The sequence below is a fragment of the Mus musculus genome, chromosome 11, assembly GCF_000001635.26.
Source record: "Mus musculus strain C57BL/6J chromosome 11, GRCm38.p6 C57BL/6J".
NCBI classification, from domain to species: domain Eukaryota; kingdom Metazoa; phylum Chordata; class Mammalia; order Rodentia; family Muridae; genus Mus; species Mus musculus.
This window is the reverse complement of record NC_000077.6, coordinates 92,900,055-92,911,330: the sequence shown is the minus strand read 5'-3', so window position 1 is coordinate 92,911,330 and position 11,276 is coordinate 92,900,055. Positions and strand designations below refer to the sequence as shown.

General features: G+C 39.1%; 1 non-coding gene across 1 annotated transcript; it reads right to left on the bottom strand.

The window, feature by feature from the left end:
• Nucleotides 1-891: 891 nt before the first annotated feature.
• Nucleotides 892-1,034, bottom strand: Gm25113. Its single transcript, XR_003949922.1, has one exon. It is a non-coding gene; the product is annotated as a small nucleolar RNA SNORA48 (small nucleolar RNA).
• Between the last annotated feature and the right edge of the window lie 10,242 nt (nucleotides 1,035-11,276).

The window sequence follows — 11,276 nt, the reverse complement described above, 5'->3', positions numbered from 1 at the left end:
CCACACCAGCTTTGCTGTGTTGTCCAGACAAGGTAGAGGACTCACTCTCCTAAAAGTTGTAGCTCTTGAAGGACAGGGATAGCTCTCTTGAGCTCATGAACCTGTGGGCCACTTTCCTGATTGTCAGAGATTGTGGTGGTGGTGGTGGTAGTGGGGAGCTGGGGGCTGGGCATCATCTCTTCTCCCATGCTTACACACGGCAGACAAATGACAGGGTCAGTTCTCCCATACTCATATTCTCAGGGAAGGCTCACCTACACCCCTGCCACCAAGGCTATCTCTACTGAACACTGCCGAGACAAAGCCCAGGGTCTACTCTCCCAAGTAGGTGAGATATGGCGCTAGCTCTCTAGAACACCGCATCTGGTGAGAGGTGAGGCCAGTAACACACTGCCCCTGGACATTGATGTGGTCCCTGGGGCCTGCCCTGTCAGGCATCTCTGTGTTCTTGAGTGGTAATACGACCAAGGATGTCTACACTGACACCTGTTGCTACATAGCCACGGACTCAGACATGCCTCTAGGCAGCAGCTCGGGCTGTGACCTTATTCACCATCACCCAGGTGGCCTGGCTGGCCACTCACAACCATTTACTCCTTTTCACTCTTTAGTCTCTAGTTCCATCTCTCTTTATAATGCTCAAGCTGCTCCACTTCTCTTTCTCTCCCATCTACCGCCACGTACTCACTCATTGTGGTGGCTGTTGCTGCAGGCTGGGCGCAGCTAGCGGGCCCCTGTGTAAGATACTCCATGCAGAGTGACCCGGCAGCATTGGTGTCTATGGTCCACCTGTGCCTTGTACTAGAGGGCAGATCTCTTGGTGGTATGGCACTCCACAGATCTGTCTGTCTTACTCCCCCTGTGCTGTGCTGCTTGAATTTGATTAGATCTTTGGATGTCCTAGGCATAAGACAGCGTTGGCATTCATGCTACACCCCAAGCTATGAGGAACAAGGATTGCCATCTGCTCTGCCCCTGACTGATATGAGAACAATACCAACCACAAGGTGTCTCTTGGCTCAGTGACAGGGGTTGTGTTTACTTCTTAAATTAAATGTATAAGCATCATTTCTGAAAGTATTTATCAATTCATCTTGGGGTAAGAGCAGTTGAAAGTTAACTATGTGATAGGTTTGTATGTGAATGGATATTCCAAGAATGTCAAGGATTTTAGAATTTATCAACAAGTGTAATGATAATTAATGATTCAATTTTAGTGTTATTCTTTTTATATTGCTTCCATATAATATACTTAGTGTACTGAGTCAGAAAAATGGTAAAAAATAAAACACAGCGAAGTATAAGAATGCAGGGAACATTAATATTTTAAAAATACTTTAAAATATGCATATCATGAAGGTGTAACTAGAATAGATTCTAGAGTAGCAGAAGACTAAAGAGGGAAAAGTTCAGAAACAGCCTGGAGAAAAGCTTAGAGATTTAGACATAATAAATAATGAGATAGGAGATTTTTAGGGAAATGAGCAATGGATTACACAGCTAATTATTTATGTAAGATAAAATTAGATTTTTTTGTTTAATCCAAGGTTTAAAAACATCTATAAGCATTAGAAGAAAGTATCAATAGATGTGTAAAAACAAAGGACAGTGATATCGAAATAAGTCACTGAAGGGATGGATTTATTACCTAACCACTTAGCCACTTAAAACTCAATAAAACTCAGTAGCTTTGGTACAGCATCTCATAGCTTCCAAATCCATATCAGCCTTTCTCCAACAAGCCATATTCAATTGAGTATTCTCCTCTGTGTTGTAGGGGTGAGTGTTAATGAGCCCCATCCCCAAACAGTGAATTAAAATGGTAGGTAACTACTTTTTATTAAATAATTGCTCTCAGAGTTACAGGGAAATTGACATTTCACATATTTCAATTGGGCACATATGCTTGATGCCCTTAAGGAAGCAATGTACAAATGAATCTTCAAATAGTTACATGCCTTTAACCTTCACATTCTGCCTCTAGAAATTTGTATTAAGAAAAGGCATATCTAATGACTTCTTTTGTGATTGGGTTACCAGAAGTGGATGCCCACAGTCAAATATAGGATGGAACACAAGGCCCCCAATGGAGAAGCTATTGAATACACCCAAGGAGCTGAAGGGGTCTGCAGCCCTATAGGTGGAACAACAATATGAACTAACCAGTACCCCCGGAGTTCGTGACTCTAGCTGCATATGTAGCAGAAGACTCTAGTCGACCAACACTGGGAAGAGAGGCCCCTTGGTATTGCAAACTTTATATGCCCCAGTACTGGGGAACACCAGGGCCAAGAAGTGGGAGTGGGTGAATGGGGAGCAGGGCAGTGGGGGAAGGGTATAGGGAACTTTCAGGATAGCATTTGAAATGTAAATAAAGAAAATATCTAATAATAAAAAAAAAACAAAAAACAAAAAAGAAAAGGCAAAGACTTGTAGTTTTTTTTTTTTTTTTTTTTTTTTTTTGGACAGGGTTTCTCTGTGTAGCCCTGGCTGTCGTGGAACATGCGCCACTACCTCCAGGCTTGTAGATGTTAAGAACTTGTAGTTGTATGAGTCTGACCTGGGTCCTCTGCATATATGTTATGACTGAGTAGCTTGATGTTGGAGACCATACCGTGAGAAAGCGAGCCTTTCACAGTCCCCCACCCTGACAAGCCAAATGGCCTTGTGCTAAGGAGCCGGTTGTTACTCCCTTCTCCCTGTTCCCTTCCTGGCACCCGAGGCTGTAAAAGCTGAGTTATAGTCCCCTCTTCCTTATCTCTTCCTGACTCCCATGACTTTTAAGGACATGAATTATGTGCTGAGCCTGGCCTGACACCCAAGGCTGTTAAGGAGGATCCAAATTCTGGAGATAAGATGCAGAGTGCCCGCCGCCTGGAGCCTGACTTCGGCCCTCATGTCCCCTGATGTCCACTTCTTTGTTCTTTGTTAATTTCCCCTCAACCTCTCCCTATTCCCCTTGTTGTATGCTTAAAAAACCTGGCATTTCAGCCTAATAAACTGAGACCTTGATAGGAATTCTCTACTTGGTCTCTGCTCCTTCTTTTTCTCCCATCCCATTTTCTCCCAGGTTTGTGGTCCCCCTTGTACCCATGAATAACTGAGTCCTGCTGGACGGGACAGCTTGGTATTCTTGTGGAAGTCCTAACAGTGGGAGTAGTGGCTGTCTCTGACTCTTGCAGGCTCTGGGACCCTTTTCCTCCTACTGGTTGCCTAGTCTGTAGGCCATTTTTGGTTGATGTCACTTGGGAGGCCTGGTCTTTCAGAGAAAATGTGGAGGGGGGGCTATGGGGGAGAAGGGAAGTTGGGGATAGAAACTGGCAGGGAAGGGGAGGAGAAGAAACTACAGTTAGGTTGTAGTATATGAGAGAATAATAAAAAAATTAAAAAGCAAAAAAGATAGGAGTTAAACATTCTTACTCTAAAAATCTGAAATTCAAAATGATCCAAAACAGAAAACCTTTTGAATGTCCACATGGTATCTCAAGCCTGTGTAGCATGTTGACATAAAAAATGTGGAGACACTAAATAGAGCTTGAAGTTATTCCCAAGCTGCATGCAAAAAATATGTAGGAGACATAGTGTTTGGGCCTCTATCCTCAAGATATATCAAGAAATATACATATATTTAAAATGCCTGAAATCAAAATTCCTGTCCTCCTAGCTATTCTTAATAAGGTTATTAATATGTTAATAAGTATTTTAAACTTAATTGATTTATTAATCTAAAGGATACTACAGTCAAGTAATTCAAGAGCTATTAAATGGGTTATTTGTATAGCAGATATGAGTGAAAATGATTATCTAGACTTGTATGGACTTAGGGGCAAACATACCTTTCATGTGAATAAAAGATGGCATACAACTGTGTATATCATGGTAGCATGCCTTCCAAATAGGCAGGGAAACTATAGAGCATGCTCACGGCACAGCTGCAAGGTTCTATATCAAGTGTTAGTAACAGATAGTAATCATATGTTGTTATTACACAGGGCATTATATTGAGTTAAAGTAATTATTAATATCCCCCCTTTTTTTCCTAAAAACATCCAAATTGGTTAAAAACGTAATGCAGACTTAATAGTTTGTGTCTCCTTCGTTTTACCATCTCAATATATGAGTGAGTGAGTGTGTGTGTGTGTGTGTGTGTGTGTGTGTGTGTGTTAATTTAAGTTTTGAAATAAGCATGTATTTTAGAGCCCAGGGATGGGTAGTGCAACCATATTGCTACTTCAACATGCAAAAATAGAAAGGTAGACATCTCCCAGCAAGGTGTATTCTACAAGAGCTAGGTATAGCTTTCAAAAGATACAAACTCACAAATTAAGGGCTTTATGGAAAGCAAACTATTTTTAATGCTTTTTCTAGCTGTTATTCTTTAGTCTTCCCTTGCTGAGAAGTTTCCAGGAGGCAGAAGATAAATTAGCATCCTTTGCTGTGTTCTGGAAATCTGACCTTGTGGTGCAGCAACTGTGAACAAATTTTGAAACAGAAAGTGGGTTTGTTGTTTTAAAGAAAATTATTACTTTTTCAGTGAGAGGAAGTGAAGAGATACCCGCATTCAAAAGAAGACAGGATAATAAAAATCTCTAAAAGTTAAGGAAGACTTGCAGGGAGTGGTTAAATATTCATCAAGGAATGGATACCCCCAAGCAGAGAAACAGGCTGGGAGGAGTCAGGGTATAGAAGTCCTTTCTTATCAGGGATTTGTTTTCTGTTCATAAGACAACCGAGATAGAATCTCTCTGTTTTGGAATCAGTGTGTGTGCCTTATTGTAAATGTCTGTGTTTATCATGACTGACGTGTTTGTAAAGAACTGGAATGAAAATGGCCTCTGGTAGACGGGGACAGGTGTAGGATGAGAGGTTCCAAGGTGGTTGCAAAGCTGAAGTTAATGAAGATCTGTAGCTGCCGGGAAGGGGTTGAGCACAGGGAGAGGTTGTCCTTGCTGCTTGGAGTTGAAGTTTGAATCAGCAAAACCCAGATTTCTGACCTTATGGAAAGACCCACACTGAAGTTCAAATATGTCCTCAGAAATACCAGAGTTATATTTAATAGGAACTGGTATTCATTGAATTTTAAAATGTAAAACGCACCAGCGATTGCTTGGAAAAGAGCCCTAAATGTTGGGTGGTATTTTACCATGCTGCATCAGACTGTCTCCCCCAGCTGAGGATTCCCATGAATGCAAGGGGCTCCCCATGGAGCCAGCAAATTCCTGAAGAGTTTCTGTTTAGTTATGTATTTTAGTATTTTATTTTTAGTGTGTTTTAATTTTACCATATAATGAGTTTCACTGTGGTTTTTATACATGCATCTTACATGATCTGAGTTATTGCTTGGTTTTATCATCCAACCACTGACTCTTCCTTTATACCAGACTTCACATAACACTCAGTTCTTTAAAATGCACACCACAGCACCCCACCTCCCCATAACTCATATACCAAGGCTCTGTACTGAAGGTTAGGGGTGGGGAGAGATTTACAACTACATGAATATTTTAAACAGTTTGACTGTTTGACTCTTGGAATTTTCCACCATTGAAACAATTTCTACAAGTTCGCAGCATTCCTTTCCATTTTTAAGTCTCTCTCTCTCTCTGTATACACACACACACACAAACACACATATTTTCTGTATTCTCATTTTACCAAATGCAAATGCACAGGCTCTCCTTACTTCATGGGCTTAGTTTTGTCTCTTTTTGTGACCCTAAGCTTTAACACAGCCTGAGTCTAATTAAATTCTTAGATATTGTGTCTCATTTCTCCATTACTTTCTGGGCAAGGTGGATGTTTTATTTTACATTTTTAATTGTATTTCTCAATTTTGTTACCCATTCACAGATATTTTACATTTCTTATAGCAGGCAGTTAAATAATTCATACTCTATTTTATTAAATAGCCCATTATGATAAAGAGTTATTGAAAGGAGAACCATTTTCATTTAATCTCTAGTAGTTATTCAAGTTTGGAGTAAGTCTAAGCATTTTGATTATATTTTAAAATTCAAAGCAATATTTGCCTACTAGTGATATTGAGCTATATTTTAAATAACAGAGTAAGTTTGGGTCAGAGATTAAGATGCTGACTTGCAGAAAATCCACGCCATTCCTAACAAGATCATGCTTGCTTTCATGACACAAACAAGCTGGACTTTGGCACTCCAGTTTAAACACATTTATTATCCGGTTCCATATTTCTTTATTTGTTTGTTTTTTGTCAGTTTGACACAAGCTAGAGTTACCTAAGAAGATAAAACTGATCATCAAAATGCCTCCATCATATTGTCTACAGGTATGACTGTAGGGCATTATCTGGATGAGTGATGAATGTAGGAGCCCATTGTACAGGGCACTGCCACCTCTAAGGAGATGGTCTTCAGCAGTCTAAGGAAGCAGGCTGTGCAAGCAATGAGGAGCAGAAAGTAAGCAGCCTTCCTCTGTGGTCTCTGCTTCAGTCACTGCCTCCACTTCCTGCCTTGGCTTCCCTTGACAATAGATGGTAACCTATAAGCCAAACTCACTAAGCCAAATAAACCCTCTCTTCCCCACACCGCTTTTGGTCATGGTGTTTTATCACAAAAATAAAAACTGTAACCAAGATAGAAATTAGTATTAGGAATGTGATAAATATATTTTACATTAGTTTTTGCTGTTGTTTGTTGAAAATGAACAGATCAGTTGTGTATGTTTTAGCTTTTCACAACTCAGAACGTGAGTGTTGCACTTTAATGATTTCCACTGATCTTGGTGATAAGGATTTTTGTTATGACACCCGAATCTTTGACTTTGTCTCTTCAATTATGGGGTTCCGCAGAATTTTGTGTGCACCTCCTGTTTTCTTAGAACCCTTGTCACACATGAGAGTTGCTAATAGTATTTGGTTAGGCAGGTGACAGCAGAAGCTAACATCTTTCTACTTAGCATCACGCCAGTGTGGCTTTGCAAGCTTCCTTTGTGGTAACTCACTGACAACTCACAGACCATTAGTTTCCATCTGTTGCCAATTCAGAACAGTCTGCTTTTAGCATGTGATACACACACCACCTCCTTTATCTGTTTGGCAGTCTTATTAGTTACTTTGTTTATTGGGAAGTGCCACACATCACATAAACCACAGGATGTAGGCTCACTTAGTGTTAAATTTTGGGTTTTTCAGAGGTGGACCCTGACATACAGATGAGTGAATCAGATACTTATGTAGGCGCACTCTACTGGTTTCACAGTGATGCTTTCCCAGTGGGCTGAAATGATCCTCGCATAGTGTTTTGGATTGGGATGGCTGCTCAAGTTTGTTCTGAGTTAAAACAAGAGGATCAATACTTTTTACATGGGCGTAGATTAATCATTGGATGTTGGCTTCCCATGGATGCAGACTGACCTGGAATCAGGGATTTTTTTTTTAAATCAGTGGAAATTCCTCAAAATGGATGGCAACTAGGGATGATCTTCTTGCAGCACCATTCTGAACAGCTGGGAGATAAATTTCCTAATTCTGGAAGAGCCAGGTTTAGTTGTATATCACAGCATCTACCATTTAATTTAAATGTCATTCCCTTTAAAACTAGGCTCCTGTAGATCAATGGGAAACATACCTTTAATAACAAAAGTAACAGTTTTTTTTTTTTTTGGTTCAAATAAAGTCTTATTTCAAATATGCAATTGGGAGGAAGAGAGAGAGAGAGAGAGAGAGAGAGAGAGAGAGAGAGAGAGAGAGAGATACTCAAGACATGACTTCGAAAATGTTTCCACAAATACTCAGATTCCCTTGGCTTCTGGGCCTGCGTTTTAAAACCTGCCAGATGAGTACTTGTAGACTTTGGCAAATCATCAAAATCAGCTAAAATACAAGAGAACAAAAGCCAAAAGTACATAGATTGAGTCTTTGTTTCTTCGTGGTGAACTACTAAGTGATCTTCCATCAATGGATATATATATATATATATATATATATATGAAGCTATATAAACAAACAAATACATGCATAGCTTTAAATGGACACACATATGCATGCATCTATGCTCCTTGTACTGTTTTCCCAAGACCTAGAATTTAGGTTTATGATCTTGGGTAAGGGCTTATTACAGAATTTTTTTTTCTAGTGGGAAGAAGAAAAAACGTGGATAGACTTGAGTTATTACTTACATCTGAAAAATGAGGAAATGAGAAAGGATGGCACTGTGCTAAGCAAGGCCAGGGTCTGGGATCTTCTCTGATGTTACCATTTCCTACCTGTCTTCACTCCTGTCTCCAAGTTTCATGCATGTACAGCTTATGGGCTTCAGTGACTTCTCAGGCATAGTTCTGTGGCTCTTTTCCCAACTGTAGATTTTATTGGCTTACTTGGTTTGCTGCTGAGGGAAGGAAGTTTTGTGATGACTCAACCTCCCATCCTTGTACTGACCCCCTTGAAATGCACATCTTCAAGTGCAGCTTATACTAACCACTTTTCTCTTCAAAGTGACACTATCCACCAGCAGTCCTCAAGTGATCCTGTGATTTTTGCACAGCAATTAGCACTTGGGATTGTTTATTCATTTATTCAGTAAATATTTATTGATTACCTGCTGTGTGCTGGGCACTTTGCTGGTGTTGTAGATACATCATTAAACCAAACAAGGCATTCTAGAAAACTGATAATAAGCAATACAGATGATATACACTTTTTGCTTAAGGTTAGAAGATATGTGTTACATAATAGAAAACACAAAATATGGGGAAAGAGATCAGTAGTGTTGAGAGAGAAATAGAAGCAGCTTCAAGAGGGTTCGGATGAGACTTACAGTGAAGGTGACATTTGAATAGATCGTTTCAGTGTTGGGGACAAAGTATTGTGCCTTGGGAACTCTGTTTCATTTGGATCTGGGATTCTTGGTGATTTCCCAGTTTTTGCTGAAGGGGCATGGAGAAGCTGGCTTCTGTTCTATATAATGCTTCATTATGTATTTAGTTTCTACACTTAGGTACCAGTACTGTCTTATTCTCCCTATTTTTACAACACAAAATGACTTCAAATATTGTCAAAAGGTAAAAAATTGCCTCAATTGGGTTTACACTAGTGGTCATGAACTATAAAAAATACTTCCGAAAAATGCTTCAATATAAATAATAATTCTGTATTATCATTTACATAGTCAATGCTTTTGCTTAACTGTAAAATGTTGCTTTTGGTCCATCATAAAATCATCACAATGTTTATAAAGATCAGAATCCCACTCTATTCCATTCCAGAGGTTTTTTTATTGGTCTTTCTTTTTGTTTTTTCCTATTCCTTTAATTGATGTAAATTTGTAAGATTTGTCACCTTGGAGAGACTTTTTTTTTTCTTCAAAAATGATGTAACTGCTTAGAATTATTCCCTCTTTCTACAAACATCTTCAGATAGCTTTCCACTGTATAGACAAAACAATACAAATCAAAACAGAACAAAACAAAACAAAGCAGGCCAGAACAGAACAAAATCTGTGATAGGAATTCAAAAATTATTGATTAATTTTAGAAAGAATTGGTACCTTTGTGAAAGTAATTCTTCCCATCCATGACCATTTACTTAGGTATTCTATTGTAAGTCTCTTGGAGATAGCATAGCTTTAAACTCCTCCTCCTGAGGGCAGGGATTTCAGGCATAGCCATCAACCTCACTTTTGGTTGAATGGTTTTACAGATGTGTGTGTGTGTGTGTGTGTGTGTGTGTGTGTGTGTGTGTGTGTGTGTGTATCTCATGGATACAATGACATCAAGACTGATAGAGTGTTTCAGATCACCTGAAACTGGAGTTATAGGTATTTGTGTGCTGACATGAGGGTGCTGGGAACTGAACTCTGGATGGATTCTGTTTATAAGAATAAATGCATAAACTATTTGGCTTAATGAAGCTATGCTACTCAGGATGATAATGTACCTACGAGAGCCTTAGAACATATAATGAAAACCCATTTCCAAGCATGAGAAACATCACTTCTCGTTGGTTAGGGAAGTTTAATAGACCCATAAGACATGTAGGTTATTGCTGCTGCCTTTTGTTGCCTCCCAAAATTTGAAGGTAAGAACCTATTCTGAAAACACCCCATGCTTTGAGCACAGAATTTGAAAAAAGGTGGCTGGAACCAACTTAGAAATGTCCTCCATGAGGATTATCTTTGATGATCTCAAAAGATGTTGTGCAAGCTGCCTAGAGCAAGGGAAGCAACCAATATCCCCACCCAGCTGTAAATCCTACCAACCACATAACCAACATGGTATGATATCCTCAAATATGCAATAGTGCCACTCATTCCTTGGGGCTAACCAACAGTCACCACACTGGACTATGGCTCATTTAATGTGAAAGAATTGATATTTGTTACTGTGAACCCAGGGGCAACTGATTTCTATGGCAGTAATGTGATTAGCTGCTTCAGCTGTCCCCATCTTGACTTTCCTGTAATGACTGACCTGGAATTGTGAGCCAAATAAACCCTTTGTTTTTTTTTGTTTTTTTTTAAAGTTTGGCTACATATTCTTTATTAAATCATCTTTTGTTTGTTCTGTGTTTTAACATATTTTCCATGTAAACCCTGGACTCACTATGTTCTTTGTTGTAAACACCAAAAGTAGTTGGTTACTTTTTAAATTATAGACATTAGATATTTATTCAGAAAACATACAAACTGCAAACTCCTTCACATTTACTCTTTATGCCTTATATTTCTGTTGAAGTCTGTTCCCAATAAATGCCCAGAGTTATGATAAAGTCTGTTTTGTGGAAGGCACATAAAGATATGAGCTTTTATTATCTCATGCGTTATGACAAGAAAAATCTATTTTGTACAGGCATAGCCAAAAAAAATAATTCTGCTTACAATCGTGTACATAGCATATTTGAAAGGAATTTCCAGGTAGAGCTATGGCTCCATAGAATTCAAACTGGTTTTGTTTCCCAGAGCTCAGATAGTGATGTCAGTGAGACCTGAGGTAGAACCCCAGACTGCACTACCAGCCTTCTTCTGCATCTTCTCATCACATCCTAGTGATTCTTCACCCCAAGCAGTGGGTTTACTTCTAGATTCTGTTCATATAATGGCAGTAGTTCTTTAGAAATGCCGTAAGAATGCAAAGTGACTCCAAACCACATAACTATATCTTGCTAAATGCAATATAGAAGTAGTGCTTAGACAAACTCCCTACTAAGCAAGTTCCAAAAACGTGTATCATTATGCTATTATGAGTTTATGAAAAGCAAAGTGTGAATGAAAATTGGTCGTGTTTGAAAAACATTACAAATCACAACA